Source organism: Equus przewalskii, chromosome 4, assembly GCF_037783145.1.
Source record: "Equus przewalskii isolate Varuska chromosome 4, EquPr2, whole genome shotgun sequence".
Taxonomy (NCBI): Eukaryota; Metazoa; Chordata; class Mammalia; order Perissodactyla; family Equidae; genus Equus; species Equus przewalskii.
Window position 1 is genome coordinate 53,370,871 of NC_091834.1, and position 17,705 is coordinate 53,388,575.

A 17,705-nucleotide genomic window follows, 5' to 3' on the forward strand; every position below is an offset into this window, starting at 1 on the left:
AGGATCCAAACTGGTGAACCCTGGGCTGCCAAAACAGAGCATGCAAACTTCACCACTCAGCCACAGAGCCAGCCCCTCAATCTGAGCTTTTAACTACACAACGTTTAAGAGCCTTTGAATTCTATTATTCTATGAGTATATTTGATGGCCCACTGTCTTTTGGAATAATTTGCCTTCCAAATTCCATTTCCGTAACTATTAATGATTCTACCTGAAACCCTAGGAAAGATGCCTAACTTCTCTGTGCTTTTCTGTCTTTGTAAAAATAAAGACACTAGTACTTGCAAACAAAACTAGCTAGAATGTGTATTAAGATTCTTAAACTAATATTATATATGCAGAAAAAAAATAATTACTGTAAATAATATCCCCTCTCCTTTACATGGCTAAATCATACTTATCACACCTCATGCTGTAAAAGACTCTCAATAGGGTAGAAACTGAAAAGAAAAACCCGTGAAGAAGGCAGTAAAATAAGAAATAAGATTTTTTAATTTATGTGGAAGGTAAAGGTATCAAACCCAGTTAAAATTTCTGTTTTGGTTTTTCAATGCTCCAACCAGAAATTCCAAAGATAGTATTCCCATAAACAGGGTCTCCATTTTGGCAAGAAGAGACAAATGAAAATTACTTCAAAACAATACTATATAGAAATTCCTGCTTCTAAGTCCAGTTGTCTTCAAAAGAAAGAAAGAAAAAGTAAAAGAAAGCAAAATCTGATTACAATAAATTGGAACAAGTTCCTAAAGGGTATCTGAAATTTCATCTCCTTCTTCTCTCCTGTTGGCTTCCCCTCACCCCCTCAGAAAGTCCTAATTTTAGCTGTTAGCAAGAAAATGCTACAGAGCTTTAGCAAATCAAATACATTTTATTGAAGACAGTCTCTGGGGAGAATGGAGCTAACCAAAAGATTAGATGGAATTTAATTTTTAATCCAGAAATGTGTCCTTAACAGGAGTCCTTTAAATAGCAGATATCATCTTTTATTATTAATGTGGGTGTTAAAGAACCCAAAGCATGTCACCTCCAGGAAGAGCTCTGCAATTCCTTTAGCAAAATGATGCTAGGGGAAGTCGGCCTCTTTTCCAGAGCTGACCCACAGGGCATTTGCTGAGTTGAAACAGATGAGAAAGACATAAATTTCTATAGTCTGTAGTAGCAGAGGGGCTACAGAGAGGAAAGAATAACACAAACTAACTGACTTTTCTTTTACTCTGTGGTTGATTTAAATAGTTTAACATGTAAATGAAAGGAGAGTATTTTTTTCAGACATATTGGTGTAGCTTCTCTTAGCGGATTCAGAGCCTTTAAAACAAGAATAAAAGATGACCAATTCTAAGACTGAAAATGCAAGTATTATAAATCAGGTTTCTGGTTTGTTCATTTAAGTAGGAGTTAGAAATGCCTCTCAAACAGAATGAGTTTATCAAACTCTTTCACTGAAGCAGGAAGAGCAGGCACCTTCATGTTTAGAATCAACAATGTGATTCTGAACCACACTGAACATTTTATTCAGTTTGCGTACATGTTCTCAATGAAAAGAGAAAAAAAGAATCAGTAAATGAACTCTCCTCCCTCCCTCTCTTTCTACTCCCAACCTTTGAACAGTATTAGGTTGAATCATACATACTACCATTTTTTAGGTCAAACACAGGTGAAACTAGCAATTTCATATGGTTCAAGCTTCAAGTTGCATTTTTCGAATCATGAAATGTTAGAGAGAGATCTCGTCAAGATGGCGGTGTAAGCAGACCCTGAACTCATCTCCTCCCACGAACACAACAAGGTTAAAACTATTTTTGGAAAAAGTACCCTGGATAGAAAACTGAAAACTGGATTAAAAGGACCCCCACAACAAGGGACAGTCCTGACTAAGATGGAAGGGGCAGAAATTCCTGCTGGAGAGAAAAAAGTCACCTTTGGAAGCCACAGAGTTTCTCAGTCGGCCAGGTGGGAGCCACCCTAAGGTACCCAGCCCTCCCTGGAGTAGTGAGGTCCAGAGCAGAGGCCAATACTGCCATAAGCATCCTTCAGACTCAGCACAACTGAGATGAGAGTCTTACTATCTGGCTTCACTGGCTATTAACTGCAGCGGGGAATACCCTCAGAAAAGTTATTGGCTGAAAGCCAAAAAGACCCAGGTCTTAAAGGGCCCAAGCACAAACTCACCCATCTCAGCAACCTAAAATCACCAGAGAGAAGGCTGACAGTCCTTTGGCAAAAAGAGACTCACCTGGTGGGCTGTGGGGGCATCTCAGTGAGAGGCAGGACCTCTCTGGGGACTGAGACATTGGTAGGGTCCATTGTTCTGACCTGGTCCAGGCGTGCTGACACAGACCCCAGGAGACGCCATTGAGGTTCTTCTCTGGGGCTGTTAGCCCAGGGGGCTGCCACACCCACTAGAGCACAGATTTAATACAGTTCAGCCAGGGCAGGCAGCCGCCCTAGGGACCCACCCCACCCAACAGCAAGCCCTCAGTCTTCTTGTCAGTCTGCATTGACTGGGTGCCTTGATCCTCTACAGGCAGGTAAGTGTGTCCACCTCTGTGGGGCAGGGCCTGTGTGAGGACCAGGTGAACTGTAGGGGGCATTGGTGGAGAGGTGGGGGCCTCTGCAGTGGGGCATCGGGGTATGCTCCAGGGGGTTTGGAAGCATGCATAGACCAGGGCTGTGTTGACAGCGTGTGTGGTCCTGTGCAGGGTGAGGCTTCTCAGCAGCAGGAGACCTGTGCTTCACAAATAGCCATAAAAAGGATCAGCCCCACCTTCCAAAGCCTGAAACAATTGAGTGTTCCCATGCCTAGGGCCAACCCCACTCAGCTGCACTCCTAAGAGAACTCACAACAGCCTTGTAGACCTGAGGCCAATAGCAACTGTAAGCTCCTGAGCCTAGCAACCAGCTAGACTGGGTACCTACCCAATTAACAGGAAAACTGCAACAGGAGTTTTCTGTTAGACCTTGTACCCAACGGTGCTGAGGCTCCTCAAACTGGATTTACAAACAGCTGGCCAGGGAAGGAAAGACTAGACTCCCTGGGTACCTGCATTAAGAGCAACCCTGCCATAGCAGAAGGACACAAGTAGCCCACAAAGGGATCACTCCTGGATCTTTTGGATGGTAATGAAGGGAAGAACACTGCTGGGCTTCAAAAGGCATCCCTTACATAAGGCCACTTCTCCAAGATCAGGAGACATAGCCAACTCACCTAATACATAGAAGTAAGCACAGAGGAAGAGGCATAATGAGGAGGCAATGGAATACATTCCAAGCAAAGGAACAGGACAAAACCCCAGAAAAAGGACTAAATGAAACAGAAATAAGTGACCTACCCAACAAAGAGTTCAAACAAAATCTCATAAGGATGCTCACAGATATTAAGAGAAGACTGGATGAACACAGTGAGCTCATCAACAAAGAACTGGAAAATATAAAAAACCAATCAGAAATGAAGACTACAATACTGGAAATGAAAAATTCACTAGAGGGACTCAAAGGCAGAGTAGAGGACACAGAAGAACAGATCAGTGAGCTAGATGAAAGACTAGAGGAAATCAGACAAGCTGAACAGAAAAAAGAAAAAAGAATTAAAAAGAATGAGAACAGTCTAAGGGAAATCTGGGACAATATCAAGCACACTAACATTCATATTATAGGTGCCCCAGAAGGAGAAGAGAGACACAAAGGGGCAGAAAACTTATTTGAAGAAATAATAGATGAAAATTTTCCTAATCTAAGGAAGGAAACTGACATTCAAGTACAGGAAGCAGAGAGAGTGCCAAACAAGATAAGCCCAAAGAGGCCCACACCAAGACACATTATAATTAAAGTGTCCAAAATTAAAGAGAGAATCCTAAAAGTGGCAAGGGAAAGGCAACAAGTGACATACAAAGGAAAGCCCCATAAGGCTATCAGCAGACTGCTCAGCTGAAACCCTACAGGTAAGAAGAGAACGTCATGACATACCTAAAGTGCTAAAAGGAAAAACTTACAGCCAAGAATACTCTGTCCAACAAGGTTGTCATTCAGAAGGCAAGGAGAGATAAAGAGCTTCCCAGACAAGCAAGAATTAAAGGAGTTTATCACCAAGAAACCAGTTCTACAAGAAATGCTGAAGGGACTTATTTAAGTGGGAAAGCAATGACCACAAATAGGGATTAAAAAATTATTAAAAGAACAATCCCCCCAAAAAAACCAGGCAATAAAATCACTGGTAAAGGTAAAAATATAGTAAAGGTAGCAAATCAACCACCTGTGAAGATAAGATGAAGGTTAAAAGACAAAAGCATTAAAGTTACTTATTTCAATGATAAGAGGGTAATGGATAGATATACACAAAACAAGATATTACATATGATTTCAAAAACATGAAATATAGGAGGAGAGGAATGAAAAAGTAGAACTTTTAAAAAGAGGTTAAGCTAAAGAGTCTATGAACTCAATATAGCCTGTTACATACATAGAATATTATATAGGTTCCTCATGGTAATCACAAATCAGAAATCTATAAGTAAGCAAATAAGTAAGACAAAAGAAATCAAACATATTACTAAAGAAAGCCATCAAACCACAAGGGAAGAGAGCAAGAGAAAAAGAAAGGAACAGAGAAGAGCTACTAAAACACCCAGAAAAAAAAGTAACAAAATGGCAATTAATATATATTTATCAATAGCTACTTTAAATGTCATTGGACTAAATACTCCCATCAAAAGGCTTAGGGTGGCCAATTGGATAAAAAAACAAGACCCAGATATATGCTGCATACAAGAGACACACTTCAGACCTAAAGACACTAACAAACCCAAAGTAAAAGCATGGAAAAAGATATTCCATGCAAAAGGAAAAGAAAAGAAAGCAGGGGTAGCAATACTTATATAAGGCAAAATAGACTTAAAAACAAAAACTGTAACAGGAGACAAAGAAGGGCACTACATAATGATAAAGGGAACAATCCAACAAGAATATGTAACAATTGTAAATATCTATGCACCCAACATAGGAACACCTAAATATATAAAGCAATTATTAACAGACATAAAAGGAGAAATAGACAGTAGCACAATAATAGTAGGGGACTTTCACACTCCACTTACACCAATAGATAGATCATCCAAACAGAAGATCAATAAGGAAACACTGGCCTTAAATGACACATTTGACCAGATGGACTTAGTGGATTTATATACAGCATTCCATCCAAAAACCACAGAATATACATTCTTTTCAAATGCACATGGAACATTCTCCAGGATTGATCACATAATAGGCCACAAAACAAGTCTCAATAAATTTAAGAAGATCAAAATAATACCATGCATCTTTTCTGACCGCAAAGGTATGAAACTAGAAATCAACTACAGGAAGAAAACCAGAAAAGCCACAGAAATGTGGAGATTAAACAAAAGGCTACCGAACAACAATTGGGTAAATGAAGAAATCAAAGGAGAAATCAAACAATTCCTGGAGACAAATGAAAATGAAAATATGACATGCCAAAATCTATGGGATACAGCAAAAGCAGTTCTAAGAAGGAAGTTTATAGCAATTCAGGCCTACCTCAACAAAGAAGAACAACCCCAAATAAACAATCTAACAGCACATCTAAGGGTACTGGAAAAAGAAGAACAAACAAATCCCAAAATCAGCAGAAGGAAGGAAATAATAAAAATCAGAGCAGAAATAAATGAAATAGAGACTGAGAGGAGAGAGCCAAGATGGCGCCGTGAGTAGTCCTCTTTGTCTCTCGCCCTTTGAGTCTACAATTATTTGGACACTTATCGCTTGACAAAGGATATCCAGACAGCATCTCAGGACGTCTGAGACACCCACGCGACTATACATCGGAAGGCAGATGGACTTTCCTCCGGGAGGATGTGGAAATAGGTGAAAACTCTCCGACCCCGACGGGCAGCCTAGTACCCGCAAGCGGCTTTCTTCCAACGGGCGACCCCAGAGGATCCACGCACATCTAGGGCAGGAGCGAGAACACAACAGAGGAGCGACGGTGGAAACAGGTGACCAGAACCCTACCTAAACCCCCCGCAATTACTCCTAAACGCAGAGGGAAACTTTGGAGTTGCACACCTGAGCCCACGGGGAGAGTCTCTCCCCGCCATTGGCGGGGAGACGCCTGGTGCTCAGGGCACCCGGAGGGTCCCAGAGAGAAACACGGAGGGCACGGAGGTCTCTCAGCTGCCGTTGCCCGCCCCGTGGGACTAGGGATTGCCGGAGATCTCGGAGAGGACCGGGGCTGGGGGAACTTTCAAAGGCCGGTTCGGCGACCCGGAGGGGAAGCGCTGGAGCTCCGCCCGGGCAGCAGACAAAACTCTCTGTCTGCCGTTAGCAGAGGGGCCACGCTGAGCACTCACGGCTCCGGGAGAGGCCCGGAGAGAATCCCAGGGGGCGGGGCGACCCCCAGCTGCCGTTGCCCGCCCCGTGGGGCTAGGGATTGCCGGAGATCTCGGAGAGGACCGGGGCGGGGGAAATTTCAAAGGCCGGTTCGGCGACCCGGAGGGGAAGCGCCGGAGCTCCGCCAGGCAGCAGACAAAACTCTCTGTCTGCCATTAGCAGAGGGGCCACGCCCAGCATTCAGGGCTCCCGGCAGAGGCCCGGACAGAAGCCCAGAGGGCGGGGTGACCCCCAGCTGCCGTTGCCCGCCCCGTGGGACTAGGGATTGCCGGAGATCTCGGAGAGGACCGGGGCTGGGGGAACTTTCAAAGGCCGGTTCGGCGACCCGGAGGGGAAGCGCCGGAGCTCCGCCCGGGCAGCAGACAAAACTCTCTGTCTGCCGTTAGCAGAGGGGCCACGCTGAGCACTCACGGCTCCGGGAGAGGCCTGGAGAGAATCCCAGAGGGCGGGGCGACCCCCAGCTGCCGTTGCCTGCCCCGTGGGGCTAGGGATTGCCAGAGATCTCGGAGAGGACCGGGGCGGGGAACTTTCAAAGACCGGTTCGGCGACCCGGAGGGGAAGCGCCGGAGCTCCGCCAGGCAGCAGACAAAACTCTCTGTCTGCCATTAGCAGAGGGGCCACGCCCAGCATTCAGGGCTCCCGGCAGAGGCCCGGACAGAAGCCCAGAGGGTGGGGCGACCCCCAGCTGCCATTGCCCACCCCGTGAGGCTAGGGATTGCCGGAGATCTCGGAGAGGGCTGGGGCTGGAGAGAGTTCCAGAGACCCAGCTTAGTAGCCTAGGGGGAAACCCTACAGGCTCACAGCAGCCTTAGAGAAAGCCTCTGCACAGCACCAGTAGAAGGCACCCAGCCGCCAGCCACAAGGCTGGAAGACCCCAGGGCAAAAGCAGCATAGCTAGGTGTACTAACCACAGACTGTAGAAGATGCCAATAGCTCTCCTGCGACCCATAGAGGACAAGTGAGATTTGGTGGGTGCCGACAGCAACGGAGCGACAAATATAAGTGATCCCACCCCTGGCCGCTGGAAAAGCCCATAACACCGTTGCAGACCCCAAGGAGAGAACGCATCTAGGTGGGCAACAACAGTAGGCACCTGCAGCCTGAAGCCCCCCTGTGACGGCCCCCACGGCAGAGGAGGGAATCCAAAGGGCCACTGTGGCTACGAAGAGGGGCCCAGGCCCAGTTAGCAACTACGGATAGGGTTCCTGGTTGGTGAAGTATAAACAGCTGCTCCCCCACCGCAGCAGCTGAAACAGGTGAAAGGAGCAACTAAACTCTATCTCCATGCGGAGGCACAAATCAACATCATCAAGCAATATGAAAAAATACATTAAATCTCCAGAACAGAAAGAAAGTAACAAATACACAGAAAACAATCCCAAAGAAAATGAGATATATAACCTAAATGATGATGACTTCAAAACAGCCATCATTAGGATTCTCAATGAGTTAAGAGAGAATTCTGACCGACAACTCAACGAGTTCAGGAGCTATGTCACAAAAGAGTTTGATACGATAAAGAAGAACCAAACAGAAATATTGGAAATGAAGAACACAATAGAGGAGATTAAGAAAAATCTAGATGCTCTGAACAGTACGGCTGATAATATGGAGGAAAGAATTAGCAATTTGGAAGATGGCAATATAGAATTGTTGCAGGCAGAGGAGGAGAGAGAAGCAAGACTTAAAAGAAATGAAGAAACTCTCCGAGAATTATCAGACACAATTAGGAGATGCAACGTAAGGATTATAGGTATACCAGAGGGAGAAGAGAAGGAGAAAGGGGCAGAAAACCTATTCAAAGAAATAATGGCTGAGAACTTCCCAAATCTGGTGAGGGAGATGGATCTTCAGGTGACAGAAGCCAATAGATCTCCAAACTTTATCAATGCAAGAAGACCAACTCCACGGCATATAGTAGTGAAGCTAGCAAAAGTCAACGACAAGGAGAAAATATTAAGGACAGCCAGGCTAAAGAAACTAACCTACAAAGGAACCCCCATCAGGCTATCAGCAGATTTCTCAGCAGAAACTTTACAGGCTAGAAGAGAGTGGAATGATATATTCAAAAATCTGAAGGACAAAAATCTACAGCCGAGAATTCTCTACCCAGCGAAAATATCCTTCAAATACGATGGAGAAATAAAAACTTTCCCAGATAAACAAAAATTAAGGGAGTTCATTGCCACAAAACCTCCTCTTCAGGAAATCCTCAGGAAAACCCTCATTCCTGAAAAATCCAAAAAAGGAAAGGGGCTACAAAACCAAGAGCAGAGGAGATAAGTAGAAGGACAACAACAGAGAGTAGCAGCTCTACATCAGAACAGATTAAACCATGGGACGAGAAACAAAGGAAACTGAAGAAAACCGGAAAACAAGACACAAAATGGTAGTGGTAGGCCCCCACGTCTCAATAATCACTCTAAATGTAAATGGATTGAACTCCCCAATCAAAAGACATAGAGTGGCAGGATGGATCAAAGAACAAGATCCAACAATATGCTGCCTCCAGGAAACACACCTCAGCCCCAAAGACAAACACAGACTCAGAGTGAAGGGATGGAGAACAATACTCCAAGCTAATAATGAACAAAAGAAAGCAGGTGTCGCTATACTAATATCAGACAAGGTAGATTTCAAAACAAAACAGATAAAGAAAGATAAAGAGGGACAGTATATAATGATAAAAGGGACTCTCCACCAAGAAGACATAACACTTATAAATATATACGCACCCAACACAGGAGCACCAAAATTTGTAAAGCAACTCTTAATAGAACTAAAAGAAGACATCAACAACAATACAATAATAGTAGGGGACCTCAACACACCATTAACACCAATGGACAGAACATCCAGACAGAAAATCAACAAGGAAATAATAGAATTAAATGAAAAATTAGACCAGATGGACTTAATAGATATATATAGAACACTTCATCCAAAAACAGCAGGTTACACATTCTTCTCAAGTGCACATGGAACATTCTCAAGGATTGACCATATTTTGGGAACCAAAGCAAACATCAATAAATACAAGAGAGTTGAAATAATATCAAGCATCTTTTCTGATCATAATGCTATTAAACTAGAAATCAACTACAAGAAAAAAGCAGAGAAAGGTGCAAAAATGTGGAGACTAAACAACACGCTTCTCAACAAACAATGGATCATTGAGGAAATTAAAGAAGAAATCAAATATTATCTGGAGACAAATGAAAATGAGAACACGACATACCAAATCATTTGGGATGCAGCAAAAGCAGTCCTAAGAGGGAAATTCATCGCAATACAGGCTCACCTCACTAAACAAGAAAAAGCTCACGTAAGCAACCTCAAACGACACCTAACAGAACTAGAAAAAGAAGAACAAACAAAGCCCAGAGTCAGTAGAAGGAGGGAAATAATAAAAATAAGAGCAGAAATAAACGATATTGAAACAAAAAAGACAATAGAAAGGATCAATGAAACAAAGAGTTGGTTCTTCGAAAGAATTAACAAAATTGACAAACCCCTAGCCAGACTCACCAAGAAAAGAAGAGAGAAATCGCAAATTAATAAAATCAGGAATGACAGAGGAGAAATCACAACAGATACCAATGAAATAGAAGAGATCATAAGAGAATACTATGAAAAACTATATGCCAACAAATTGAACAACCTGGAAGAAATGGACAAATTCCTAGACTCCTGCAATCTCCCCAAACTGAATCAGGAAGAAATGGAGAATCTGAATAGACCAATCACAAGTAAGGAAATAGAAACGGTAATCAAAAACCTCCCCAAAAACAAGAGTCCAGGACCAGACGGCTTCTCTGGAGAATTCTACCAAACATTCAAAGAAGACTTAATACCTATTCTCCTCAAACTGTTCCAGAAAATTGAGAAAGATGGAGAACTCCCTAACACATTCTATGAAGCCAACATCACTCTGATCCCCAAACCTGACAAGGACAACACAAAGAAGGAGAACTACAGGCCGATATCACTGATGAACATAGATGCAAAAATCCTCAACAAAATTTTGGCAAACCGATTACAGCAATACATCAAAAAGATTATACACCATGATCAAGTGGGATTTATACCAGGGACACAGGGATGGTTCAACATCCACAAGTCAATCAACGTGATACACTACATCAACAAAATGAAAACCAAAAACCACATGATCATCTCAATAGATGCAGAGAAAGCATTCGACAAGATCCAACACCCATTTATGATAAAAACCCTCAGTAAAATGGGCATAGAAGGAAAGTACCTCAACATAATAAAGGCCATATATGATAGACCCACAGCCAACATCATACTCAATGGACAAAAGCTGAAAGCCATCCCTCTGAGGACAGGAACAAGACAAGGGTGCCCACTTTCACCACTCCTATTCAACATAGTACTGGAGGTGCTGGCCAGAGCAATTCGGCAGGAAAAAGAAATAAAAGGAATCCAAATAGGTAATGAAGAAGTAAAACTCTCGTTGTTTGCAGACGACATGATCTTATACATAGAAAACCCCAAAGAATCCACAGAAAAACTATTAGAAATAATCAACAACTACAGCAAAGTAGCAGGGTATAAAATTAACGTGCATAAATCAGTAGCATTTCTATACACTAACAATAAACTAACAGAAAAAGAACTCAAGAACTCTATCCCATTCACAATCGCAACGAAAAGAATAAAATACCTTGGGATAAACTTAACCAAGGAAGTGAAGGATCTATACAATGAAAACTACAAGACTTTCTTGAAAGAAATAGGCGATGACATAAAGAGATGGAAAAACATTCCTTGTACATGGATTGGAAGAATAAACATAGTTAAAATGTCCATACTACCTAAAGCAATATACAGATTCAATGCTATCCCAATCAGAATCCCAAGAACATTCTTCACAGAAATTGAACAAACAATCCTAAAATTCATATGGGGGAACAAAAGACCGCGAATTGCTAAAGCAATCCTGAGCAAGAAAAACAATGCCGGCGGAATCACAATCCCCGATTTCAAAACATACTACAAAGCTACAGTGATCAAAACAGCATGGTACTGGTACAAAAACAGGTCCACAGATCAGTGGAACAGAATTGAAAGCCCAGAGATAAAACCACACATCTATGCACAGCTAATCTTCGACAAAGGAGCAGAGGGCCTACAATGGAGAAAAGAAAGTCTCTTCAACAAATGGTGCTGGGAAAACTGGACAGCCACATGCAAAAGATTGAAAATTGACCATTCTTTTTCACCACACACCAAAATAAACTCAAAATGGATCAATGACCTAAAGATTAGGCCTGAGACAATAAGTCTTTTGGAAGAGAATATAGGCAGTACACTCTTTGACATCAGTTTCAAAAGAATCTTTTCGGACACTGTAACTCCTCAGTTGAGGGAAACAATAGAAAGAATAAACAAATGGGACTTAATCAGACTAAAGAGCTTCTTCAAGGCAAGGGAAAACAGAATTGAAACAAAAAAACAGCTCACTAATTGGGAAAAAATATTTACAAGCCACATATCCGACAAAGGGTTAATCTCCATAATATACAAAGAACTCACACTGCTTAACAACAAAAAAACAAACAACCCAATCAAAAAATGGGCAGAGGACATGAACAGACATTTCTCAAAAGAAGATATGAATATGGCCAATAGACACATGAAAAGATGTTCATCATCGCTAATCATCAGGGAAATGCAAATCAAAACTACAATAAGATATCACCTTACCCCCGTTAGATTGGCAAAAACATCCAAAACCAAGAACGACAAATGTTGGAGAGGTTGTGGAGAAAGAGGAACCCTCATACACTGTTGGTGGGAATGCAAACTGGTACAGCCACTATGGAAAACAGTATGGAGATTTCTCAAAAAGTTAAAAATAGAAATACCCTATGACCCAGCCATCCCATTACTGGGTATCTATCCTAAGAACCTGATAACAGATATCTCAAGAGTCCGTTGCACCCCTATGTTCATCGCAGCATTATTTACAATAGCCAAGACGTGGAACCAGCCTACATGCCCAGAAACTGATGACTGGATAAAGAAGATGTGGTATATATACACAATGGAATACTACTCAGCCATAAAAAAAGACGAAATTGGCCCATTCACAACAATGTGGATGGACCTCGAGGGCATTATGTTAAGCGAAATAAGTCAGTCAGAGAAAGACGAACTCTATATGACTCCACTCATAGGTGGAAATTAGCATATTGATAAGGAGATCTGATCGGTGGTTACCAGGGAAAAGGGGGGGTGGGGGGAGGGTACGGAGGGGGAAGTGGTGTACCCACAACATGACTAACAAAAATGTACAACTGAAGTCTCACAAGCTTGTAATCTATCATAACATTAATAAAAAAAAAAATGAAATAGAGACTAAAAAAAAAAAAGAAAACATTAATGAAACCAAGAGCTGGTTCTTTAGAAAGATAAACAAAATTGACTCACCAAGAAAAAAAGAGAGAAGGCTCAAATAAATAAAATGAGAAATGAAAGAGGAGGGATTACAATGGACGCCTCAGAAATATAAAAGATAATAAGAGAATACTATGAAAAGCTATACACCAACAAACTGGATAATCTAGAAGAGATGGATAAATTCTTAGAAATATACAACCTTCCAAAACTGGACAAGAAGAAGTAGAGAATTTGAATAGATCAATCATCAATAAGGAGATCAAAACAACAATCAAAAACCTCCCAAAAAACAAAAGTCCAGGACCGGACGGCTTCCCTGGTGAGTTCTATCAAACATTCAAAGAACACTTAATACCTACACTTCTCAAACTCTTCCAAAAAATTGAAGAGGAGGGGAGCCTTCCTAAGTCATTCTACGAAGCCAACATTATCCTGATACCAAAACCAGACAAGGACAACATAAAAAAAGAAAATTACAGGTCAATATTACTGATGAACATTGATGCAAAAATCAATAAAATACTCGCAAATCGAATACAACAATACATTAAAAAGATCATACATCATGATCAAGTGGGTTTCATTCCAGGGATGCAGGGATGGTTCAACATCCACAAATCTATCAACGTGATACACCGCATTAACAAAATGAAGAATAAAAATCACATGATCATCTCAATAGACGCAGAGAAACATTTGACAAGATACAGCATCCATTTATGATAAAAACTCTAAATAAAATGGGTATAGAAGGAAAATACCTCAACATAATAAAGACCATATATGACAAACCCAGGGAAAATATCATTCTCAATGGAGAAAAACTGAAAGCTATCCCTCTAAGAACAGGAACCAGACAAGGATGCCCACTGTCACCACTCTTATTTAACATAGTATTGGAAGTCCTAGCCAGAGCAATCAGGCAAGAAAAAGAAATAAAAGGGATCCATATTGGAAAAGAAGAAGTGAAACTATCATTCTTTGCACATAACATGATTTTATACATACAAAACTCTGAAGAATCCACTAAAAGACTTTTAGAAATAATAAATGAATACAGTCAAGTTGCAGGATACAAAATCAAGATACAAAAATCAGTTGTGTTTCTATACACTAACAATGAAGTAGCAGAATGAGAAATTAAAAATACAATCCCATTTACAATTGCAACAAAAAGAATAAACTGCCTAGGAATAAACTTAACCAAAGAGGTGAAAGATCTGTACACCAAAAACTATAAAACATTGTTGAAAGAAATCAAAAATACAAAGAAATGGAAAGATATTCCATGCTCTTGGATTGGAGGAATTAACATAGTTAAAATGTCCATTCTTCCTAAAGCAATCTACAGATTCAACACAGTCTCTATCAAAGTTCCAATAACATTTTTCACAGAAATAGAACAAAGAATCCTCAAATTTACATGGAACAAAAAAAGACCCCAAATAGCCAAAGGATTCCTGAGAAAAAAGAACAAAGCTGGAGGTATCACACTCCCTGATTTCAAAATATAATACAAAGCTATAGTAACCAAAACAGCATGGTACTGGCACAAAAACAGAATCAATGGAACAGAATCAAGAGCCCAGAAATAAATCCACACATTTATGGACAGCTAATATTTGACAAGGGAGCCAACAGCATACAATGGAGAAAGGAGAGTCTCTTCAATAAATGGTGTTGGGAAAACTGGACAGCCACATGCAAAAGAATGAAAGTAGACCATTACCTTACACCATACACAAAAATCAACTCAAAATGCATGAAAGACTTAAATGTAAGACCTGAAATCATGAAACTTCTAGAAGAAAACATAGGCAGTACACTCTTTGACATCGGTCTTAGCCACATATTTTCAAGTCCCATGTCTAACTGGGCAAGGGAAACAAAAGAAAAAATGAACACACGAGACCACATCAAACTAAAAAGCTTCTGCACAGCAAAGGAAACCATCAACAAAACGAAAAGACAACTTAACAATTGGGAGAAGATATTTGCAAACCATATATCAGATAAGGGGTTAATATCCAAAATATACAAAGAACTCATACATCTCAACAACAAAAAAACCAACAACTCAATTAAAAAGTGGGCAAAAGATCTGAACAGAGATTTCTCCAAAGAAGATATATGGATAGCCAACAGGCACATGAAAAGATGTTCAGCATCATTAGCTATCAGGGAAATGCAAATCAAAACTACAATGAGGTATCACCTCACTCCAATCAGAATGGCTATAATTAACAAGACAGGAAACAACAAGTGTTGGAGCAGATGTGGAGAGAAGGGAACCCTCACACACTGCTGGTGGGAGTGCAAACTGGTGCAGCCACTATGGTCAACAAATTAAGGATAGATCTACCATATGATCCAGCTATCCCACTGCTAGGTATTTATCTCAAGAACTTGAAAACACAAATGCATAAAGATACATGCACCCCTATGTTCATTGCAGCGTTGTTCACAATAATCAAGACTTGGAAGCAACCTCGGTGCCCACCAAGAGACGAATGGATAAAGAAGACGTGGTGTATATACACAGTGGAATACTACTCAGCCATAAGAAATGATGAAATCTGGCCATTTGTGACAACGTGGATGGACCTTGAGGGTATTATGCTAAGTGAAATAAGTCAGAGGGAGAAAGTCAAATACCATATGATCTTACTCATAAGTAGAAGATAAAAACAACAACAAATGAACACATAGCAATGGAGATCGAATGGGTGGTTACTATAGGGGAAGGAGGGAGAGGGGAGGGCAAAAGGGCTGATTAGGCTCACATGTGAGGTGATGGACTATAATCAGTTTTTGGGTGGTGAACATGATTTAATATACACAGAAGGTGAAATATATTGTGATGTACATCTGAAAGCTATATAATGTTATAATCCAATGTTACTGCAATAAAATAAAAAAAATGGTTAAGATGGTAAATTTTATGTTATGTATATTTTACCACAATTAAAAAGCATATGCAAAGAAAAAAAAAGAAAGAAATGTTAGAATATCTCAGTTGAGACCCTTTCCACATTTTATATAGATGAGCAGATGTCCCCTTTGTGTAAAGACCATAATGTCAACTACGGGCTTTGTGAAGAGCCACATATGCTCTTGGAAATATGCATGTAGAGATGTATTTCCCATTAAAAGAATGTCCCACTGTCTTGCTCAGCTAATACAATGACCAACTGCAGTAATGCAGGGATAAATGAAAAGTCATGTGGTATTCAAGGTACAAAATGATCCTGCACATTTCTTTTCAACTGCCTTTCTAAACCCTCAGGCTTGTTGTATGGCAGGCCAGAAGCAAGTAAGGGACCTACCAGGGCTCAGTCCTGCCTTCTCTCACTTGTGTCTCGGTGAATCTTGGAGAATGTGTTTTCGCTTGTAGCAGATCAAAGGGAAGGATCAAGCCCTTAGTATTACTGTGAAATGGAATTTGCACACCACTTTATATGTTAGTAGAATGCAACAGTGTGAAGTTCAACAAATTGAACCTCCTATGAGAGATGCTCTCAATGAGGTTCCAGGCCCTCCCTCACACACAGTTGTTTTCAGTTGTTAGTGATTTATTTTGCTGAGCCTTTCAATATGTCAACCATTTGAGAATAGACTCTTCAATCTTCAGGATTCCAATACCAATCACATAGCTAAAATTAGAACTCCTAAACGTGCTCAATGCCTTTGATTTCCATGACTCTAGAAAATAAAAGGAATCTGGGAGCATTAGGAGGGAGGGTAGAGACCTCCCCACTGATTAGAGAAAGTCTCCATCTAATCATTTATGGTTCCTGCCTCTAGGAATTAGAATAGCTTGGTCACTTATTTATTCCTCCTCTAATTCTGCCACTTGGGTGAAAATCCAAATCACTCTTAATTTCTCTTATTTTAGCAACATGTAATCTGGCTAATTTGTTCCTTAAGAATTAAGTTTCAAGTCAAACATCTCCCTTTAAGCCCAGGTCCAAGTTATGTCCAAACATCCAGATAAGTTGTGGGAGGGGAAGGAAATCTATCAAATATCTGGATGACTCATCTCAGAGAACACAATATCTAAGCAGGTGGAAACACTCTGCATGAATCAGAAGCACTAATCTATGTACTAACGGACCATTTATTTGCATTTCATTTTCCTTGGGGAAAGAAAAGTCCTGTGTCAATCTTTCTAATTTTGAGTGCAATATGCATATCTGTTGATATTTAAAGAAAAGAGCTACCCGCATACAGGTATTCACATCCCTAAGCTGCATAACTGGTTTCTGTTTCAAAATAGAAAGGTACCAGCTAAATGACTCACACAGGTATTTTCAAACACTCATCTGATAAAGTGATTAATACACTGAAAATATCTATTCAAAGCTTTTAATGAAGTTATGGATTTGCTAAACATTAAAGGACAAGAGGAGTCCAAAAGCTCAAATTGCATAAAATTCAGAGTTGCATTATTCCAAGGGAATAAGTGAGCAAACCTGCCCACATACCAGTCCAGAGTTGTATAGGTCCAGATGCATGAATCAACACTGTTCTGGTCCCAGCTATGATTTTGTGCCACTAACCTGGTGGCAATTGTCTCATCTGGCTTAAATACTAGTGAGAACCATTCTGGCTCCTGTGGCTGCCTGGGACTTCCAAGACTCAAGCATTATTCCAAGAATCTCCCCATTGGTAGGTGCCTGATTCATTTGTATGATTGTGGAGATTGGGCAAGAAAAATATTGGAGTTGCAAGGCCGTCTTTTTTCCTGCCATTTCCCAAGATTGAGTTGCCTGCTTTATCCATCCTAATCTGAGGATGCAAGCTGGGCAGAGAATGAAAGCCAGTCACCAAGTACACAATATCCTAATTCACACGATCACAGGATTTTACTC